General features: G+C 45.0%; 1 protein-coding gene across 6 annotated transcripts in view; it reads right to left on the bottom strand.

The window, feature by feature from the left end:
* The window catches only part of TLN2 (talin 2), a 431,106-nt gene that overhangs the window by 259,512 nt on the left and 147,956 nt on the right, over positions 1-23,638 (bottom strand). For all 6 annotated transcript variants that reach the window (XM_047736618.1, XM_047736620.1, XM_047736617.1 and 3 more), the window contains one exon: positions 1,016-1,094. The gene's annotated coding sequence lies outside the window, so the exon portion shown is untranslated. The remainder of the gene's footprint in view (positions 1-1,015; positions 1,095-23,638) is intronic.

Genomic DNA, 23,638 nt, shown 5'->3' with positions numbered 1-23,638 from the left:
TCTCTGCATTGGCCTCTCTGGAGTCAGGCATCCAGGCCACCACATCCCTAGCTCTGAGCGGCCCCACATCACAGATATACACTTATCTGTCAGACACCACCAGGCCAGAGGCTACCCACGATGCTGTGAAGGAAGAATTCTGTACCTTTTTATCCAACAACTTAAAACCCTGCCGAGTTGTTTTTTGGGGGGTTTGTGTGTGTGTGTGTGTGTTTTTAAGATTGTATCTATTTGTCAGAGAGGGAGAGAAAGAGAGCATGAACAGTGGGGAGGAACAGAGGGAAAGGGAGAAGCAGGCAGGGCTCACCCAGCCTTCGTTTTACAGATGAGTATATGAAAATCAGCAAAGATCTACTTGTCCCCAGTTGTGGAGCTGGTCAGGAAGAGAATTGGTAAGCCTCATGTGCCACGATATGGTTTTTGAGTGCAGGGGTGTAAACCAACCCTTCTCAACCTGTCAAAGGTCGATCCAGGCATAGTGAGGACCTGCAGAAGTTCACCTTTGTCCCTCCCGAGGGTATTTTGTCCCTGACAAGGGTACCTTCCACAGTCCACCTGCAATCATGCAATCCCACCCAGGACTATTGAAGGGGGAAACTCACGACCTATACCCAAAGTTTATCTCATGTTAGAGCAACCGTGTGCTGTCCCTGGAGGGCTCCAAGAACCTCCAAGCAGTTTGATGGTGCAAAGACTTACTGGAATTTTCTACATTAATTCCTTATCCAACACTTCAAAAATGCAAAGTTTATAAAGCCAACAGGTGTAAATAAATGAGAATTCATGCAGGAAGATTAAACACAGCTCTTCCTCCTGCCTTGCCGGCCCCTACCTTCACCCCACCCAACTGCTGGGGGAAAAATAAACAATTTAAGTGGCAAGACCAGCAGCGACATGCCTGCCTCAGAAAACGTCAAATGAGACAATTTAAGTGACAAGGTTTCGACACTTACATTTTATCAATGCAGGGGAGTGGCTAATGATAAGAAGATATATTTTTTTTTCAAGGACTCACCTGAATTCTCCGTTTATGTAAAGAGTTGATTTCCCTGAAGATATCCTAAAGCATCTGAGAAGCCTTCCAGCAGCAGTACCTACAACAGTAATAAACATCATCGGGATCAAGTTATGTTAGAGATGTCAGTTTCTGGAGAAAAAAAAATATCTATACATTTGGTCATTTCCCCCCACACTAAGCATGAAAGGAAGTAACTCAGGAAACAATGAATTTCCGCTACAACACATGGGCTGGGAATTCGCTGTACCAACAGGGAATTGAGGTCCCAAGACAGTTATTTCAAAGACCAAAATTATGTTACTGTTGGCAAAGAGGCAGAAACACATTTTTTTCCCCTTCCCTGTGGTAGAAGTGCTTAATGGTTTCAAATTTAAACAAAGACCAAATATATACATTTCCTCACCCACCTGCTCCCACCCCCAGTGTTTAAAACAAAAATCAGGCACCCTTAGCCTTTTTAAAATTAGCTTATATGAGCTCTTCTGGTCTCGTTCACCCTTTTCTTACTTAGTTTCTGTAACACGTCTGTGAAGTGGCCTCTTCTCGCTTCAACTGATCCCATGTCATTCCCAGTTCCCTGAGCCATTCACAACTGACCACTTATCACCTCAGTTCCTGGAAACCCAATCTGAAGCAGAGAAACACCACCATCAACTGCAAAAATCAAAACGTCTCGGCCACAGTTAAACAGATATCTGAATGACAACATACATGGGAATCGATGAAACAGAACATCCAGGTAGAGAACTAAGTATTCATACGAAACAGACCAAGTACATGGAATCCTATCTGGGGAAGCGTAGGAGACTGGTTCATGAACGGCGCTGGTTAGCTACGGAGGAGGGAAAAGTCTAGATCCCTACCTGTGGAAAAATAAACTCAAAACAGAATCAGATGAGTATTAGAAGAATATACCAGTAATTCTGTAATATGCAGACAGAGGAGGCCCTTTTAAACATGACATCAGGGGCACCTCGCTGGCTCCAGGTAGAGCACACAATTCTTGATCTCTACAGCCCACGATGGGTGTAGAGATTGCTTACAAATAAAATCTTTAAAAAATTAGGGGCACCTGGGTGGCTCAGTGGGTTGGGCCTCTGCCTTCAGCTCAAGTCATGATCTCAAAGTCCTGGGATCGAGCCCTGCATCTAGCGCTCTGCTCAGCAGTGGGCCTGCTCCCCCCACCCCCCCCCCCCCCGTCTCTCTGCCTGCTTGTGATCTCTCTCTCTGTCAAATAATAAATAAAATCTTAAAAAAAAAAAAAAAGTAAATACAAAAGAAACCAGACATCAAAAACTGAAACTACAAGGGACTGAGATATTTGGCTGGCCACCTTTTAAAAATATCCAATTTATGAAAAAAAAATCTCAAATTTATGAATGGCAAAATTAAGTTAAAAAAAAAAAGAAGAAAAAGTGAGATTTCCATCAAAGGGTGAAATAAGAAACTACCTAGTTTTACCTATTTCAATATTTTATCTAAAATATCTGGACAGCAGACATACAAAGGTTGCTATCCTTATTAAGCAAAAAAAAAAAAAAAAATCAAGCAGTAATACTTCCCTTGAAATGGACATAGCCAATAAACTTTCCATGAAAAGAATTATAACAGCAATAAACATCTGTAAAGATAATCAAGTACGCCAACAATGAAAAAATACAATTTAGACAATTGAGGGTTTTTTTAACCTGTCAGACTGATAAAAATGTCCAAGACTGACAATAGCAAACGTTATAGACATAGCTCATCAAGTAGCCTACCATGTATGTTATTTTGGCCACGTGTAAATTGACACATTCTTTTTTTTTTTTTTTTTAAGGAGAAGAGAGGATTGTGGGCTTTTTTTTTTAATTTATTTATTTGACACAGAGAGAGAGATCACAAGTAGGCAAAGAGGCAGGCAGAGAGAGGGGGGGAAGCAGGCTCCCCGCTGAGCAGAGAGCCCGATGCGGGGCTCGAGCCCAGGACCCTGAGATCATGACCTGAGGCGAAGGCAGAGGCTTAACCCACTGAGCCACCCAGGTGCCCCAATTGACACATTCTTTGATCTAGCAATGTTACCTCTAAGAATTTACTCAAAGCAAGTAATTGTATAAGCAGAAAGATGGACATACATAGCATTATTAGTAATTATGAGGGGAAAGAAGTCAATGCCCTCTAGTTTCACAAGAGAGGCATGTGAAATAACCCATACAGACTCTGGAAACAATGATGGAGATCTGTATTTACTGATGGGAAAAGATATCCCTCCATATGACCAAAACAGATAAACGAGCACGCGCACTAGGATTCCATTTGTATGTGCGTGTTCCCAGATGTCCGAAGACTTATCTAGAAGGATGTTTATCCAAATAGTTACAATTACCTCTGATTACTGGAATTTTAGAGGATTTTCACTTCTAAATACTGTTTGACTTTCTTAAAATGAGCATGATTTTTTCCAAAGAATACAATGAAGCTATATTTAAATACCACGTTCAGCTGTCGGGTGTTTTGCTACATAGATTTCTACCTGCTTTCTGTCAGCTTTCCTCTCCACTTACTGACGTTTTTATCATAAATGTGCTTGTAATGACACCGATTACAGTTCCCGTCCTCGTCTCCAGCTCCTGCTCGTTCCCCAGGGCCACTTGATCTTTGCATTTGCGTTCCTAAGACACACCTGTATCCATATTACAAATGCTCCCCGCCTCCACCCTTTTAAGATGAGCAGCTCCATTCGGTTGGTTACTTGTAACCCAACCAGTACCACAAAATACAGCGCTGCTTCTTATTTTCCACCTTCTCAATCATCCCACCCCATTTGCAAACAGAACAGTAAACCCTATAATCACAAGAATGAAGATTTATCACACAAAATGTCATGGGATGTTTATGACCTCCAGCTGAAGAAACTGAAGCAAAAGCCTCAAAGCCAGTACAACAAAGGCAAAACTGCTTCAAGAGACAGGTAGATTCCTTCCCTAATAAGAGAACTGATGAAAAGACTATTTGAATAAGAATCAAAACAAATGGGACATACTTGTCCACATGGGCCGTTTCTATGGTTAAAATATTCTCCACTATAATGTTTTAACCACTTCACTGATTTATTTTTATTGGATTATGTTTATCTATGAAAAGCCTTTTTTTTTCTATTTAGACTACAAAAATACAGTAATGTTTTCCCATAAAGGGACCATTATGTTCAATTTCTCTCCAGCAAACAAATTTATTCTTCTTGGTGCCCTACTTTTAAAGGTTGAGAAGTTCCATATAATGCATGAATCCTCTTAATACCATAATTATAAACCCGGTTAAAAAGCTATAATCCCTTGTAGACATACAAATCCCTTCACAGGTGTGTTGGATGTAAAGTACAAATCTAATTAATCCTTCTCCATCTCCTGGAGGCTCCCTGTCTCCCAAAAACAATGTCCCTAGAAAGTAGACAAAAGGACAAGAGCCACTATCCAATTTCAGAAATGAGTAATCATGAGACTAAACCAAGTATCTGTGTCTCCAAGGCATAACTCAGACAACTGCACAGGCCACCCAGTGCCATCCACGGGCCTCCTTCTTCTCACCCCTCCTCAGTTCAAAGGCCACTTTGTAAATGGATGGTTGGGGGCAGGGGAGTGGGAAGCCAGACAAGCCTACCTCTGAGGCTGAGACACCTCCAAGTTTGAGACAAAATACTGCATTTAGGGGAACACAGTGGTTAAATGTAGAGACTGATCCTGCCTGGATCTGTCATTTACTCGTCATTTGGCCTTGATGTGCCTTAACCTCTCTGTGCCTCAGTTTCCTCCTCTGTAACAATGCCCAGCATAAGAGCTCTCATGAGGATTCAAGAAGACAGACTCTTGGGGCACCTGGGTGGCTCAGTGGGTTAAGCTTCTGCCTTCGGCGCAGGTCATGGTCTCAGGGTCCTGGGATTGAGCCCCGCATCGGGCTCTCTGCTTGGCAGAGAGCCTGCTTCCCAGAACCTTCTCTCTCTCTGCTTGCCTCTCTGACTACTTGTAATCTCTATCTGTCAAATAAATAAATAAAATATTTTTTTAAAAAAAAAGAAGAAGAAGAAGACAGACTCTCTAAAGCAATCAGCAATACTCAAGAATCAAACCTGATGGGAGCACTGATGGGAACAGCCCAGGGCAGAAACTCACACTGTTTATTGCCTGATCATAGTAAGGTTGCTGAAAGAATTCTGGAACAGAATACGAATCTACCTAGGACACTTACTCATTAAAAGTGCTTATTTTTAACATGCATAAGACCCTTCCAATTAAATAGAAACTTAAGGGGACCAGCAGCAGATAATTTAAGGACCTCTGCCTTATAATAGACTGCTCTGAACCATCATCTGGTAGATCATTTGGCAGCCCCTACATTGGAACTTTCCTGAATCTTCTGAGAGAGGCACAAAATGTGATGTGACCAAAAGGCAGCAAAAGCTACTGACTCATCACCAAGAGCAGGACATCATGACTGGACTTAAGTGATTCTGTATCCTGGACCACGTGCTACTTGCTCCAACAAGATTCAACACACCTCTCAGAGTCCTTGGCCACTCATCACCAGACCAGAGCTAGTAATGCTTACATATTTCAGGTGTAGAAGTGAAATAAGAATGTACAGGGGCGCCTGGGTGGCTCAGTCAATTAAGCGTCTGTGTCTGGCTCAGGCCAAAATCCCAGGGCCCGGGGATCAAGCCCAAGTCAGAATTCCCTGCTCAGCGGGGAGTCTGCTTCTTCCTCCACCTGTCCCCCTACCGCTTGTGCTCTGTCAAATAAAACCTTTTTAAAAACCCGAGAATATATAAAGTTCTTAACTCAGTGCCTAGAGCAAACTGCCCCCCAAATGGTATATCCACTACTGATTATCATCTTACCAGCACTGAAGAAAGAAAACGCATATTAAATAATCTGAGAACATACAAGATAATTTTTCACCATGAGGGTTTTATGGACCCTTGTTTTCCACATTCCACTCGGCAGAATCCACACAGGAATGTGGAGCCAAGGTGAAGGGGGATCTGAGGAGGCAGGAAGGTCTAGCCGTCAAAGGCCTGCGCAAGGCTTGCAGCAGAAATCTCACGATGTGGTACAGACCCGAAGCAGCGAAGAACATCTCCCTCCTAACATTTCATTCAAAGACAGGGTACAGTGGGGCATCTGGATGGCTCAGTTGGTTGAGTGTCTGGCTCTTGGTCTTGGCTCAGGTGGAGGGCTCAGGTCAAGATCTTGGGGTCCCAAGATCGAGCCCCATGTCAGGTTCCACGCTCAACGTATTGTCTGCTTGGGATTCTCTCTCCCTCTCCCTTCACCCTCACACCATCTACATGAGCCTAAAAATCCGGAGATGGGCCCATATGAACACATCTCAGATACGTTTACTGTCCAGAGTTAACAAGGTGCTTTTATAACAAAACAGCAAGCAAAGCAGAGAAAATCTAAATTTAGTTGAAGATGACAAGGGTACACAGTTGACCCTTGAACAACATGGGTTTGAGCCCTATGGGTCCACTTATATGTGCCCTTTTTGGGGGATACGGTTCCATACTGTACATGTATTTGCTCTTGTGATTTTCTTTTCTCTAGCCTACTTTACTGTAAGAGGGCATAGCATATAATACATATAACATCAAGCTATGTGTGGACTGTTTATATCAACAGTAGGCTGTATCAGTGGTTAAATTTGGGAGAAGTCAAAAGTCCCATGCAGGTTTTTGACTGGGAGCAGGGGCGGCAACTTCAACCCCAGCGTCGTTTTTAAGTCAACTGTGTTACTTTGAGCTCGAAGTCAGCACTTAACATTGGACACATATTATTATTAATTTTCAAACCAAAATTCTAGAAGCTAATAAACCAAGGAGCTCTTCAGGATCCCTGAAATATAGACAGGAAGAGGCAAAGAGTCAAGAGAAATTCTGAAAATAAAATTCTCCCCATTCCCTGCAACACCTACCACTTGCCAAGGATTTGTCCTGCTTTTTACCGGAAACCATGAGAAGTTTTCCAGTCTAAAGACACCTCAGTGTTTATAGAGTCCAGCTCTGCTGTCAGAAGGTATCAGACTCTGAAGGGAAATGTCCAATTCTGCTTTCATGGCCTCCTCCCTGCTGACTTTCCAGCTCAAGGCTGGGTGCTGGGGTCAAAAGAAACTCAACCTCTCTTTCTCTGTCAAGTAAACAAATAAAATCTTAAAAACAAAACAAAACAAAACAAAACTCAACATAGCACAAGCTCAAAGCATCAATATCCAAGGCCATTGGAGATGAGAAATGATAAGCTACCTTGCTCTATGCTGGGCAAAGAGAAAAGCTCCAGAAATCTCTTTGTATTCCTCTCAAAGCAGCATTCCAGCAAACTAGGAAGTCACAACTGTTACACAGAAAAAAGGATTCTCAGTATCAATGGGGGAAAGTTTGGTTTAAACAACACTGAAGAGTTTCTCCAACGTAGAACATTTTGGATGCTTTAAAGTGCTAATATTGATTGTGAATGAGTAGCTCCAACCTTATTTGTACCCAGACTCCCTTACCCCTGGAGTCTATGTCCTGGGACAAGCGCCTCACATGACAGTTAGGAAAAAGTTATAATTAGATTTTTATGCAAATGATGATTGAAGGCTTACTCTGCCCTACTACATTTACAATTGTATCAAGCACAATGCCCCTAAAGGATCAGTTAATCATGCAAACAGTGTTAAGGCAGAGCACAGGGAAACATGTGTTTACCAGGAGGACTGGAGAGGTGCTAGGATTACACAAGTTACCTCACTCCCTCTCTACACTCAACCCACACAGAAAAACTTGAGAAATGCCTTGAATTCCTTCTTGTTCTGTAATTCCCTGTTCCTCTCCTCTCACAAATTCACAGACACTTAGAATCACTCCAATTTAATAATAGGAGTAACTAGGATGTGCAGTTCATGGGAACAGCAACTACCTTTGGTGCAGCCCCACCCCACCCAAAGGTGCCCCACCAATACTGGACTATGCGATGAGAGCAGTAAGTAAGAGAGCTCATGTATCACTAACTCACCATTTTATCAACTAGCCAAAATATGCACTGTACAGGTTTCTCTATTTTAGACTGACTCTAAAACGCTAAAATTTCGGGGCGCCTGGGTGGCTCAGTGGGTTAAGCCTCTGCCTTGGGCTCAGGTCATGATCCCAGGGTCCTGGGATTGGATCGAGCCCCACATTCCGGCTCTCTGCTCAGCAGGGAGCCTGCTTCCCCCTTCTCTCTCTGTCTGCCTCTCTGCCTACTTGTGATCTCTGTCAAGTAAATAAATAAAATCTTAAAAAAATAAAAAATAAAAATAAAATGCTCAAATTTCCTATTTCTTTTTCTCAAAATGTTTTATTTTCCCTCATTTCATTTCCACCATCATCTCCTGCACCCCCCCTCAAAAACTATGTTTTTCCTTATGGCTTTTGGGTCAGAAGGAAAATTTTGTCTCTAGACTACTGTATTCAGTATATGGTTACAGCCAGTTGTTCTCAATAAAAGCCCAATTAACTACCATTCAAATGACTAGGAATTCCAATTAATCAGAGCTATGAAGAGAGTCTCCTTTGGGGAAAGGAAGAACAAACACATTTATCTTTCAGAAGGCTGCAATCGTACACCAAAAAGCTTTTATCACCAATTTGCTGAAAAAAAGCAACTGAGCAGGGAGTACAGATATCAAGAAATATCCTATGTTATTAATTTCAAGGCTCTGAACATAATATTTACAAGATGCTACAACACCTTCAAATGAACAAATAAGAAGTTCAACATTTTTCCAAACTCAATTCACTATGACAAAATCGGTCAAGGCATTTTAGAAAAATTTCTAACAACTGTGTTTTTTCCTTTAAGGACAAGGGAAGGAAAGAACAGGACAATTCTGCTCTAGTTGCTCTTTGGTTACCCCAAAACTTAAGTTCATGAGACTATTTCCAATTCACATGTCTGCTCCAGAGCCGTTCATGGCCAGGGTGTTCCTATGGGTAGCTCCCAATCTTAGCTGGGCTGTGTTCCCACCTATTAATGGCAGTCCTGCATGCCCCCTGCATGCCAGCTCTCCCCCAGACCCAGACTAAACCAACTGGGACAAGCATTTGAGTTGTGTCCTCAGCTCCCAGGTTGCAGGAACCTACTTCTTCACCTCCCACCTTACTTGTGCTGAAACTCAGAACCTGAAACTGGAACCCATCACCCTCTGAACTACTTCCCCTGAGGTGGCCTTTGGCCTCCAGTCTCCCATGCCTAAAATGTGCTCCCCACACCACTCTTCACCTGCCTTCCCATCAAGTTCCACCTAGTCTGGGGGGAATTCATCAACCACAACTCTCTTCTGTGCTTAACCATGTCACATTGAAATCATCTAGTTAGATGTATATCCCCCACTAGATTGTGAGCTCTTGGAAGCAGGGGCTGTGGCTTCCCCCATAGTCCTAGCCTCGGCTAGAGCACAGTTCCGAACACATCAAGTACTCACATATCAAAAATATATTGTATGAGGGGCACCTGGGTCGCTCAGTGGGTTAAACCTCTGCCTTCGGCTCAGGTCATGATCTCAGGGTCCTGGGACTGAGCCCCACAACAGGCTCTCTGCTCAGCAGGGAGTCTGCTTCCCCCTCCCTCTGCCTGCTTCTCTGCCTACTTGTGATCTCTCTCTCTCTCTGTCAAATAAATTAAAAATCTCTAGGGCGCCTGGGTGGCTCAGTGGGTTAAGCCTCTGCCTTCGGCTCGGGTCATGATCTCAGGGTCCTGGGATCGAGTCCCATGTCGGGCTCTCTGCTCAGCGGAGAGCCTGCTTCCTCCTCTATCTCTCTCTCTGCCTGCCTCTCTGCCTACTTGTGATCTCTCTCTGTGAAATAAATAAATAAAATCTTTAAAAAAAAATTAAAAATCTCTAAAACATATTGTATGATTAGTAACGCCAAGACACTGAATTGGGGGGAAGCTTTAAAAGGCTGGGGTACAGCTACACAGTCAGGCTGGCATCAGGTGTCAGAGCGTGTGTGTGCCTGGGTATGTGTGAGTGTGCATACATGTACAGAAGAGAAGGGGCTGCCTTGTTCTGGGATCACACTCCAGCCCTGTACCTCTAAGTCAAGGTCCCAGTTAAAGCCCCTTTCCCTTTTTTAATCTCAGGGATTGGCTGAAGACCCACTCTTCCGCCACAAACCTTTAGGAAGTTTCTCTCCTGTTTGACTTAGTGTCAATTAGGGAACTACACTATTATTTAAGCAAACAAAAGTTTTAAGAGCTTCAGTGATTAGAGAACAGGACAAAAAAATAACCCTCTACAAGCTATGATCCCATCCCTCCACCCCTAAAGCAAACCTGTCTTCTCAGTCACTCCAGCTTGACTCTGTGGGAGAGCACGAAGCCATGCTGGGTACTAACAGTGGAACTGGACGTACGAGAAGAGGCAAATGTCACCATCGACTCTCCGAGCATGTCTTAGAAAGGTGAGGCAAAAAGCTGTGGTGAAGATACCACGAAGGGACAACCGTACAGTGTCACATTACTGGCACTCAAAGGAAATGAAATGTCAAGTCTGGACTTGTCAAGAGGACTTGGAGGAATCTTACATGTCTATTACTAGATGGAAAGCCGATGTGAAAAGGCTACCTACTGTAGGACTCCAACCATAGGACAATCCAGAAAAGGTACAACTATGGAGACAATCAAAGACCAATGGTTGCCAGCGACTGGGGAGAGGGAGGCATGAAGAGATGGAGCAGAGTTTTTAGGGCAGTGAACCCGCTCTGTATGATACTGTAATAGTGGATACACATCATTGTACATTTGTCAGCGCTCATGGAATGTACACCACGGGTGATGGGCAACAGTGAACCCGAATGTGAAGTATGGGCTTTGGGTGATTCTGATGTGTCCACACGGGTTCATTGATTCTAGCAAACGGACCCTTTGGTAAGGGATGCTGGTAGCTGGGGAGGCTGTGTGCGTGTGTGGAGAGCGGGCATATGCAAACTCTGCATACTTTCTGCTCCATTTGCAGCAAACCTAAAAGTGCTCTAAAAAAAGTAATCCATGAAAAAAATTAAAATTAAAAAACTTTTTTTTTTTTTTAAAGCAAGAAAGGAAGGTGAGGTGTTGGCTCTCCATATGCCTCCTGTGGCACCAAAGCCAGGGAAATCCCTCCAGGGGCCTCACCCCTGTAGGGAGGAGCCCAGGGATAGATCGAGGGTGAGACAAGGGGGGCTGGGCGTCAGAAACAGTGATGAAGAATCAGGAGCCACCCCTATGTGACCTGTCGGTATCCGAGTAGTGAGGTTGAGCAGCGGCTACCCAGGAGCATTCTAACCTGCCAGAACGGACCCTAAGTAGTTGTAACCTCCCTACTTTTAGTCCCACTGCCACCTCGGCCTGTAATTTGAGGGCTATTCCCCCATACCAGCACCTTAAGAACAGCTTCTAGAGTGTAACAACTCAGCTAAAGGACGCGAAGAGAAAAATGTAACTTCCTCAAGTGGGAAGCCATCTGGCTTTCCTCAGCAGTGGAAAACTCATCAACTGGAATTGAATATCACAAGGCTGCAACCAGCAGAAGGAACGGGCAACCTCTTTAGGAGACGTGCTAAGCGCCCATGAACCCGCAGAAGGGCTCATTCCTCCAGCCCCCCAAGCATGGCATTCTGGGTGCCGTGGGCCAACATAGGACAACATAAAAGCAATGCAGGAATCAAGGTGCACTGTGAAATTTCATCAGCCTCTGGGCAATGTAAAATAAGGACCGCAAACAAGAGCATCAGGTCATTCGGGAGGGATGGTCTGGCTCATCAAGTACAAAGTAGCTACTCAGGTTCACACAAAATGAAAGTCAGGGACACTTACTTTTTCTAAGTAAGAACCTATCATCACTTGGCTCTGATTAGGAGCTACTGTATCCCTCAAACTTTATCTTTCAAAAGCATTTTTGCTGCCCGAACAGCTCTTACTATGTGCACTTGGGTCTTCATAAATTGCCACCTGATATATTTTTCAATAAATTAAGTCCCTCTTATCTTTCCTCAACTGGCCAATGACTCCTTACCTATTAGTAGGTTCCCCCTACTCTTGCTGTTCTCAATCTTGCAGATTTCTCTGTGTAATCTGGCAATGCATTGTATTATGTTGCATTCATTCTAATACAGGTTCTACAGGGTTCTAGGACTATGACAGGTAAGATATACTCCCATGCTCAGTGCAGAGCCCAGTGCTGGGTTGCCCAGGGCCAGGGGGACCCTGGTTCCCTTACACTCCTGCAGACTCAACATGGGCAGTGTGGGTCCTCTGATCCTCACCTCACCCCCGTGCAAAAGGCAGAGAGGAGAACATCCCTCACAAGCCAACCCAAGGGCCACAGAAGCATAAAGCCGGGGCAAACACGCCTGTAACAAATACCAACTTTCTTCTTCCCATGTGTGACCTTCTGGCTCTATAATTTGGCTTCAAATCTGTAATAGCAAGAAAGAAGATTCACAGGGGGCTTGGCTGGCTCAGTCGGTGGAGCATGCAACTGTTGACCTCAGGGTTGTAAGTTCAAGCCCCACCACGGGTGTAGAGGTTACTTAAAAATAAAATCATTAAAACAAAAGAAAACAAGGACCCACAGCTTTCCCGTATTCCTTTCAGGGCATTTTTGCCATTCGGAATTATAGTACATGGTTTTAAAACAATGGCTTCAAATTAAGTACAGTTATTTCTGAGTAATGGAGTTTCAGATCTTTTCTTTACGACTTCATGCACCATATAAACACTAAAGAGTTCCTGCTAGAAAGTTCAAACACCCATGAAATAAAGGGAGTATTTTAATGAACCCCTAAGTCGACATCCCTCTGATTCCATGGTTCCCAACTGACGGGGAGTCATTTCACCCAGAGCCTCTCCCCTCTCTGTGCCAATCATCCTCCCTGGCCATTCATTTGAGGCAAATTCCAAATACCACACCATTCCATCCTCACAGTTTTATAAAACTGGTATTTTTCATCAGAAAATGAATAAAGTTGTCACTTCAAAAAAATTTATCAAGTTAAGCCTATCCAAGTTCCAGCCACCCCATTCCCTGTTGCACACAGCAAGACACAGAAGACCTAACACGGACTCAGCAGGCACGAGGTAGGACTCGTGGCAACAGAGGAGCTGGCTGGCTGAGTGTGGGCAGGACAGCCCGCACCACCCCGCCCCCGCCCCGCCCCGCCCCGCCCGGGCTCTCTGCCCAGAGAGCCCTCCTCCCGAGGAGGAAACTCAGGATGTGAGGTCTCTGAGGCTCCAGGTCATCTGCTGGGGCATAACTAGGACTTTCGACTTTTATATGTTTCTCTGTCATTTCCAGCAATGGCTTCACTAACCAGGGTAACTTAGCCTCTACTTGCTCTTTGTCAAAAAGAACAAATACATATTCTAATATCAAAGTCTTCTCTAGAACCAAGTTTCTTCCGTAGGATGCTTATATTTAAAAAAAAAAGAATGGGGCACCTGGGTGGCTCAGTGGGTTAAAGCCTCTGCCTTTGGCTTGGGTCTGATCTCAGGGTCCTGGGATCGAGCCCCACATCGGGCTCTCTGCTCAGCGGGGAGCCTGCTTCCTCCTCTCCCTCTCTCTCTCTGCCTGCCTCTCTGCCTACCTGTGATCTGTCAAAAAATATCTTAAAAAAAATAAATAAAAAACAAAAACCAAACAAACAAAAAACCAAAAACCTTTCCCATCTTTTTCTTCCTCAATCTCCTGAAATTTAAAAAAATATGTACATATATGCAGAGTAGAATCCAGCTGGAGTCTCTTGTCTCTATCCTTAGGGAATCAGTAAAAGCAATTCTCCTGCTCCCTCCCTGCCCTGGGATGAGATGACCAGTCTCCCCACAGAACTGAGCTGTTAAAAAACACTAATGCAGGTAGCCAGAGGCCTTTGGGGAAGGAGGACTCCCTAGAGGGTACACTGTGGTGCCCTCTAAGGTAACTGAAATCATTAAAAAATTATTTTGGACCAACTCATAATTCAAATACAAACTACTCAGGGCATTGTGCAAGCAGCATAGCTCACGGTGGACTTTGATTCTCCAGATCTGTATTACCCCACATGAGGCTACTAGCCACACAGAGCTGGGGAGCACTGAACGTGCACCTTCTCTATATCAACGTGTGCAGGGACAGGAAATCCAGAGAGCTGGAAGACTTACAAAGTCTTATGAAGACTTTACTTCTCACAAAGAATAAAACGCTTCATTAATAATTTTTATGTCTTTTGAAATATGAACATTTTGATGTACTGGGTTAAATAAAATTTATTTAATTTCACCTTTTTACTTATGTGGCTATTAGAAAATCTAAAATTTGGGAGTGCCTGGGAGACTCAATGGGTTAAGCATCTGCCTTCGGCTCAGGTCATGATTTCAGGGTCCTGGGATCGAGCCCCGCATCGGGCTCCCTGATCAGTGGGAGGCCTGCTTCTCTGCTGCTGCTGCTCCCCCTGCTTGTGCTCATTCTCTCTCTCTCTTCTAATTCCTTTTCATAACGGCATAAATATGTTTCAGGTTAACCCAGCCTCACTAGTGTTATTTGAACATCACCCCAAAGCTAAAGTTAATTCACTTGGACTTGTTTTTAATTATCTTGTATACTCCCCCTAATGGTTCCTGACAATTCCCATTAAGACTTGAATATTTTAAGTGTTCCAGTAAGACCATTACAGCTACCCTGAGCATAAAATACCACGTAATCATCAGATAGACCCCTTCAGAATGAGAATCAAAACATTTAAATGCTGTGCTATTTAAAAAGCAATTCCCAGTCCATATTTTTAATCTCACAATCAGAATATGGTAACAGTTCTTCTGGCTATCATGACCTTGGGTATTAGAATTACACCCTATGCAGCTGAGAAAATATACAGACCCATATTTCTACTCTAAGACAAGGGAGGGCTAGGCATTCAACATAAACCAGGAGGAGAGCCACTCACCTGCCTTCCACTGGTTTCCAGTGAATGAAAGCTTGAACATCTGATTTAACCAAGTATTGAACACTGATTTTTAAGTTTTATTTATTTTAAAGAGAGAGAGTGTGCACAAGTGAGCAGGAGGGGCAGAGGGAGAGGAAGAGAGAATCCCAAACAGACTCCACACTAAATGTTCAACCCAACGTGGGGCTCAATCCCAGGACCCCGAGATCACAACCTGAGCGGAAACCAAGAACTGGCCATTTAACTAACTGAGCTACCTAGGTGCCCCTGAGTTTTGTTTGGTTTGGTTTGGTTTTAAAGGGAAGTCAGACACTATGCCTGACCTCCTGAAGGTCAGTAGACTTTAGGGTGCTTCCCAGTTATGTTTTCCTAATCATCAGCAGGGATCAGAGTAAGTTGGACCTTTTCTGTTTTTCCTATGACTCCAAGGAAATAGAGGAACTAAGTAAAACCTCCATTATCTAGCCCAACACACTCAAAAGGTGGTCTGCCCACCACCCGTGTGTGACTGGTATGCAGTAAGTACAGAAACGGAGAGTAAACATGTGGAAGCTATTATAGCAATTCAACAATTTACACTGGCTAAATGTGATTTTAAAATGCTTATATTTTGTGTTTTTTTCAAATATTTTATTTTTATTGCATTTTACAGAATTAAGCCAGCCCAAAACAAATTATAAATTGAATAACTGACCCTTCATTTCAGAAACACTAAACCCAACTCACCAGAATCTCCAATTTTCTGGTCACCTCAGTCTACACGGTTAAGATCTGGAGTCAGAAGGAAGCACACGCAGAAAGGGAGCTGGGACTCTGTTTTTAGGGAAGAGAAACTACCGCTCAGGAGAGGGTGAGTCCAACAGAACAACTTGTGAGACGTAGCTCAGATGAGGGTCTGTATCACAGTCCTATTTGCGCATCTACATTGACAACGCCCTCCTTCTTTAGTTATAGAATGCCATGGATTAGAAACCACATGATGCTGCTATAATCCTGTGGTGATGGGTCCCAGTTTCAGAAATACCCAATTATATACAAACTCAAGTTCATATGGGGAATGATTACACCTCAACGAAGCACAAATGTCAAGTGTTCTTTTCCCACGGGTGGAAATTCAAGTATTTTTTAAAAGCCAAGTGGAGATTAAAAGCTAAGGACTCCTAGGTAAGGAGCTGATCCCTAAGCACCATGCAAGTACAGAGTGTTCTGATCAACAGTAGAATGGACAGGCAGCCCCTGAAGAAGGCACAACAGAGCCGGGAAGACAGATGGTTCCCGAAGCTATCAGGACATCCAGCCGCAGAAGTGTGGAATGACTCTCAGACTGGCAGACACTTCAGTTACATTTGGTCTCCACACTCGCTCCTTAGCCCTGGCTCAGCCAATGGAGGGGGTCCTAGCAAGGCTGCGTCCCTGTGGCAGCTGGGACCCAAGGCTGAGGACCTGAGCAGGGAGCCAGGCAGCTCTCCTCCCTCCCCAGGGCCGGCAGCCATCTAGGAGCCTGGGCAGCCACTTCCCCTCCAAACCTCAGTGTCCTCATCTGTACAGAGAGTTAATAAGCAATACCCCTCGGGGTTAAGGGAGAGTTGGTTTTGTTGTTCAAAGATTCAGGAATTCCAGAAAGCTATAGACTGAAGGAAAGGAGAAGCCACAGCCCAGAAGAGGAGGGGATTCCTGGGGCAAGGGAACCTTATGGGAGATGGGAAGGGGGAAGACACTTCCAACCTGGAGCACTTCCCCAAGCCTGGACATTGGCTGTGACAGAGGAGGGAAGCCTGAACATGTGGCACCTCGGGGACCTGTGTTTTTCATGAGAGATGGGAGGAGCATGTGCTCTGAAAAGGGGGTACTGAGGAGGGGATAGTGTAAAGGGACTTAAACCAAGGTGCATACTGCCCAAAAGAACCCAGGCATGCACGGACCAGAGGCCCCTAAAAGGACACCACATGGGAAGAGGGGGTGCTCATAATATGTACGTCCCTGATGGGTCCCCAGAGGTGGCCATGAGGCCTTTGTTCACCAGGGTTCAGGGCGAGGGCACCAGGGAGCTCAAGCCCCACAGAAGAGGCCTACTGGAAGGTGGAAGTGAAAGTGGGGAGCCTAACCGCGTGGGAGTTTCGATACGGAGGTTTCAGTGAGGTCAAAGAGCAGGCAAAAGACGTGTATGTAGGGTGCCATCAGGGTGAACAGACAATGTCAAGGGGCACAATTTCTGGACAAACCACACCTCACTCAGGGTGGGGCCGTGACAACTGGAAGGTAAGGCGGTAACAGAGGGCCAGTCAGGAGTCCGTTCCGGAGCTGGGATGTTCACAGGATTAAGGGCAGGGGCACTGAAGCTTGGACATGGGGAGACATATGGGCTCAGCTGGAGGATTCTATCCCATGGGCACAATCTCGCCCTTGAGTTCTTGCTCAAAACTCTGCTGTCCCAGAGAGTACAGCGGTTCAGCACCGAGGCTTGGAGCTCTGTGCATCCACACAGCGGGGCCCAGCGTTGCCCCTCAGAACATGAAGCTTTCCAGCACTCTCAGAAGGAGGCATCCAAGATGGACACTCCACCCCGGCCCCGGCTTAACTGGCCTGACACCCTTCCCCAGGGAAGCCTTGTGAACCTGAACCAAAGGGCTGGTGTGCACTTGTGGGCCGTGTTAGCAAGAGTAGAAAAATGGCTGATGTGCGGTGGACTCTTGTACAAAATAAATAATGGCTTTGAGGGGAAAAAGAGAGAGTGAGAGAGACTGGGGAAGGCCCAGAGCAGCTTCCTGAAGAAGCCAGGTCTGGCCAGAGAGACGCCCACAGCTGAGGAGCAGCCACCGGGCCAGGACAGAAAGGCACAGAAGGAGTGGACAGACAGAAGGAGTGGTCGGGAGGGTAGCTGTGTGGTGGCAGCAGGGAGTCAGGTGGCCCACAGGGCAGGAAAGGATGGGGCCGGGAAAGGGGGCTGGAACAAAAGTACTGGGAAGCAGCTTTTGGGCACAGTTTGGTCACTGACAGAACACACAGTGAGCAGACACTACTTCTCATGTACTTGCAGACCTCTGGCTTGTACCACATATTCTAGCATGCAAAGTCTGGCAGAAAGAGGGGTAAAAAGGTGTCATTTAGGAGGGGGTGCTGTCAGCAGCCCACCTAAGGGCACATACGTGGGGAGAAGCCTCCAGACAACAGAAAGCCCCTGCCAACTGAGTATTTCTTCTGAGACAAAGGCTGTGCATCGTGTCAAGCCCAAGAACCCAGAAGGAGGAACCTAACTAACAGAACTAGAAGGAAAAGAGGCACCTATTACGTTCCTACCAAGTCCAGGCAAGAGCCGCATCATCCCCACATCTCAATGCATGGGACACAAAGAGAATGAAAGGCAGCCCAGTCCCTGTCCTGCGCTGGGATGTTGTGATTCAAAGGAGAGGGAAAAAGTGGACTGCGAGAGACCTGAGCGACTTTTCCACTGAACAGAAGAGACATTTACTATTAAGGATTTTTTGGTTTAAAACTGGTTCGTGTATTTTTCTTAAAGATTTTATTTATTTTTTTGACAGAGAGACACAGCGACAGAGGGAACACAAGCAGGGGGAGTGGGAGAGGGAGAAGCAGGCTTCCCGATGAGCAGGGAGCCCGATGCAGGGCTCGATCCCAGGACCCCAGGATCATAACCTGAGCCAAAGGCAGACACTTAATGACTGAGCCACCCAGGCGCCCCTGGTTCATGCATTTTTAGGGGTAATAATTACTCTTCCAAAAAGAACCTCCACTTTTAGAGTTGCATACAGAAACACATACATGTGTACACACACAGATGAAATGCTAGGTGGAGGGTTTACTTCAAAACAACTGAGAGGAGCAGGACGGATTACAGACAAAGCAAAATCGATCATGTGTTAACCATGGGAGCTGGGTGATAGGTACATGAAGGCTCACATTGTTCTTCTTACTTCTGAGGATATCCCCCATTTCCAATTAAAAAAAACAAATTGAAGGCGACACAGGAAGGTATAGTACATTGTGTTTCACCTAATTGTGTTAGGACAGTGACATTTCGGCAACAAACTCCAAACTCTGGAAGTGTGAAGGAAGGTGCTTTGGGCTTTAAAGGCAGTTTCTGCAACAGTTCCATTTGGGAAGGAGCAGTTTGAGTTTTCTAAAGAAGCAAGACTTGCTGGTGTACATACATGCAATCACGCCTGAGAAGGTCCAGGGACTACACCTGCTCCAATAGTGTGTCACCCTGACATCAAAATTTGGCACTTTCCCCTCTGATGACATGAAGTAAGGCTGACTGATTCATAGGCATGAGGGGCAAGAGACTCTTGTCACGCTTTGTTGCCCAGTTGAGGAATCGAGCAATGCCAAGGTGAAGTGTCAGGCCCATCTCTGGAGCACTATCACTGTGACTGGCATCCCCATTTTAAAAACCACAAGAAAGATGGCAAAAATCCAGGGGGAAGAAAAGTAGGTAATACCTGCTCTAAAAGTTAATAGCCCATAATGGTGATTTGATAATCACCAACAGCCCTCAATTAGTAACAGTCAATGGACCCAGCCACCACCCCTCCCTACATACACACACCCTTCCATCACCAAACTCACGACATCTTATGCTACCACTTCCGGAAGAATGGGCTTAAGCCAGTGGTTTCCAGCCATGGGCAACTGGCCCTAGGGAAATGCTGGCATTGTTTGGAAAAATGTTTGGTTGTCACAACAGCGGAGGGGTACTACTGGCATCTGATGGTTAGAGACCAAGGCCATTGTTCGATATGCTGCAACACAAAGAAGAGTCCAACAGGACAAAAAGTGATCTCAACTAAAAAAAGGTCAGGAAGCTCAAGTTGAGAAGTCCTGGCTTAAACAAGTAGAATTAAGTGTTAAAGGAATTTCCAAACTGGTTCAGAGAGGCAGGGAGGGGAAGAAAGAGACAGGGAGTCAAAGAGAGATAAGGAAAGAAAAAGATAAAGAACTGACACAGTCTTTTACAAATCTTTTATATATTTCTATCAATATTCTTTAACCAGACGTGATATTTGAGGCCACATTCTCTAGTGTAACTCTCTTTTGTCCACTAACACGAGGAGCCAAACACTTGAGAGGCTACAATTGCCAAGACCAATATTTGCTTTTTTCCAACGGCCATGTTTACCCAAGATTATTCTGCTCTTGGTAAACTAGAAACAAACTGGCTGTTGACACACTTGGAAGAGGACCAAGGAATAGTCTGGCACCCTTCCCCATGGGAGGCGAAGGAGAAGTGTGGTCCAAGAAGATCTGTAAAAACCACCTAAGGTTTTGGATGGAAACTACTTTGAAATCACTTTGGAAATAAGCTCCTATCAACAGGGGAGTCCTGTTAACATTTTCAATAGCACTGAAGTCTTGAGGAGAGTAAGGAAAAGGGGGAAACCACAGGAAGAAGGAAGTTCGGGAAGAAGGAAGAAAGAGAACAATTAATCCCCAGAGAATTTAACAGAGCTTGGACTTGAAGAAAGCAGAAAGGAAAAGCCACTCACACGTGATTACTGTTCCATCAAGTGTAGCTCTAAAGCCAGGAGATGCTCTTTAGCTCGTTTGTTAGCTCTGAAATATAACCCACAGCTGACCCCCACAATGATCAATAATAGCTTCTTATTTGAACTCTACTGTTTGCATTCACCTGTGTGGTGTGTTTACATAAGGAATTCGGGCAACAGAAATTCAGCTGCACCTAACCTCACACTCACCAGATTTCTCATGTGCCACAGAGTTCTGTAGTTGACAGCCACTGCCCTTTACCACAAAGACTGAACTACAGCTGCAGTAACTAGCATGAAGTTCATCTGCTTACATAAGCAGCAAGGATTTCTGGCTTAAGACTGTGCCAACCTTGCCTAGGAATTCCAGATGCTACCCCTTCAGGAAAGTGTGGGCACCACAGTGTGCCCGAGATGGCAATCTTAATGTCCTAGCGATCCTGGGTGCCAAACACTTGGGCTTATGTTCCTGCCTCTAGAGGAAACTTTCTCAATCTTTTGGCCTCTCCTAGAAAGGAGTTGAAGCTTTAGACCCAGAAAGGTCAGGCCAGAGATGCCCAGCCCCAAGTATCCATGACTTTGGGGTACAGAGGACAATGTTACAGCAGACTCTTGGCCCTCCCGTAAGGACAGAGACCCAACCTGTAGCCTGTAATGGTTGAATAGTGGTCTCCGAAAAAGATATGACCATGCCATGATCCCTGAAGCCTGTGACTGTGACCACATTTGGGGAAAGTTATAGATTTACATATTGGTATTGAGAAGTGATCATCCTAGATTACACGAGTAGGTCCTAAATCCAATGGGAAGTGCCCTCGTAAGGGCCAGAAGAGAACACAAGGAGAAGGGGAGCCCATGTGAATCTCCTCTCCAGGAGTTTTATCAACACAGGAAGATTGACTCATTCAAGAAAGGAGACTAGAAGTCAACACCACCCCCAGACTCTGACCCCAAAAAACCCAGCTATCCTTCAAAGAGTCCGTTCATCTTTCCTAAAAATCACATATTCTTCCCCAAGAGGCCTACATCCTCCTCCCTTTCCCTATTTACCACATTTAGGCCTGAATTCTCAACCACCTCTCCCAATTACTCATTTTTACCCTATGTGTAGCTCTCCCAAGTCCATGAGGTATACAGGTTAATAAACTGGTTTTTCTCTTTTTAGTCTTTTATTATAAGGGGTCTCAGCCAACAACTCACAAAGGCAGAGGAAAGAGTACCCCCCGGCACACCTAAGTCACCCCATTTGTGGTAACTTGTTAAGGCAGCTGTAGGAAACTACCACATGGTCTAATACCGGGCTTGTCCAACCCCAGCATCTCAGAATGGCCCAGTCTAGGACACCTAGGACAAGGACATCCTCCTTCCCACGGTCCCTAAAGAGCTGAGTGAAATGGAATTGAGGACAGGTGTTCAGCCTTGAGGGTCAAGGCTCTTTTCCAGAGAACTAGCTCTGGAGCATGGTATAGAGAGAGTGTTTTTTGTCTGGCATGGAGCAGAACACCACCCAAAGAAACAACGCTTCCAAGAGGGTCTGTGAGAACCATCCCAACACCTCAGGGGCCCTCTGATAAGAGACTGTCATGAACCACCTTTGCTGCCGTTTACTAAGGATCTCCCAAGGGCTGCACACTAGATGCTTTCAACAACTTTAAAAGATAACTACTTAGAGTTTTGATTTCGTTATTCTCTGCATTTTCTTTAAATTGTCCCCTCTTATATATATAGGCCTGAAAACACTTGTTTAACGTAGCACCTAAGAAGAAAAAGGCCTGGTTGGCTTGACTCCTGAGGAAACTGAGGCACGGAGTGGCTTGGGTAGTCTCCCCCAAGTCACCTGGCCAGTCAGTGGAAGAACCAATACCGTAACTGCAAGCCAATTCTGCGGCCCGTGTCTTCATCACCATGCCCACACACCGCTCTGCCTCCCTACACCCCATGAAGTCTGTCCCTTCCCCTCCAGCACATTCCCTACCAACACCCAGCCCTACCAGGCCTGCCCCAGCTCCGTCCTCCTACAGCAAGAGCTCCATTCCTTGCCTCAGCCTTGGGTACCACCAGACCTCTTTCTCTTGGCCCCAATCCCTTACAAAGTTTAATTCGACAGTAATTAGGTATATAAAAACATTCATGTCCTCCATCAAGGGCTCAGAGAACTCAATTCAACAGACAGCAGTGACATCTGAACAGTTACATCGTAAGAACTACAGAGGACAAGAGGGAATTCCAGAGCTCTTAAACCAAACTGTCCTCTTCAGCTACAAACCAGCTCAGAGGCTTGTCAGAGTTTATGATCCCCTATAAAGGCTCACAGTATTCAAGCAAGATCCTGCCACTCTTTGTCAGAAATATCACCACCCCAGGGGAGGCATTCTCTGCTAACCACTCCAACCTCTTTCAGCCCAAATCCACCCACCACCCCCTCCCAAACAGTTCCACTGAATCTCTAAGACTCAAAGGTTTACAACTTTCCCCCTAGGTGATACCTCTAAGGGAAATACTTTGACAATGTGTTTCAGACATCGTTACAATGCCAAGTCCCTGAAATCAGCAGTAACAGCAAGGTAGGGAGATCCATTCTCACAGAATAATCTTAGATGCAGAAGTGCTTTCAAATATAAAGATGCTGAACATTCATTCTTCATGCTAGGAAGAACGTGAACACAACTTTATGATCCAAAGAAGGTGCTAAGTTAAAGCTATTGTATTTTCTCAACTAGGTATGACACGGCCAGAAAAATACTGTTTATGAGAACCTGAGAAACTGCTTGCTCCATAAGAAGTGGAGAAAACAAAAGCTAAATTGTCCTTATAGCATGACCCCAACGTGTCAACCCAAGAAATAAACAAACTGACCAATCCCATCAGGGAAAACAAGACAGGAAGTTAGTCAAAACACAGATTTCTCTGGAGTGGTGGAGCCAAGGGTTTTTCCTTCTCTTTTACCTTTTAATATTTTTCGTGCATTTTCTAAAATGAACATGCATCGCATTTAGAGTTGAGAAAAAATGAGCTTCACGTAAAACAGACCAACTAACTCCTATGGCTATGGCTATCCTATGGCTCAGCTATGGCTGAGTCCTCTGGAGTGACTAGCACAGGGCTCCTGGCAAATGGGCACTGACCTCCCTCCTCAGCCTCCAGGGCCGCTTCCCTTTTCCCCGTGCA

The sequence above is a fragment of the Lutra lutra genome, chromosome 7, assembly GCF_902655055.1.
Source record: "Lutra lutra chromosome 7, mLutLut1.2, whole genome shotgun sequence".
NCBI lineage: Eukaryota > Metazoa > Chordata > Mammalia > Carnivora > Mustelidae > Lutra > Lutra lutra.
Note: the sequence above shows the minus strand (reverse complement) of the source record. Positions and strands in the feature narration are given on the sequence as shown.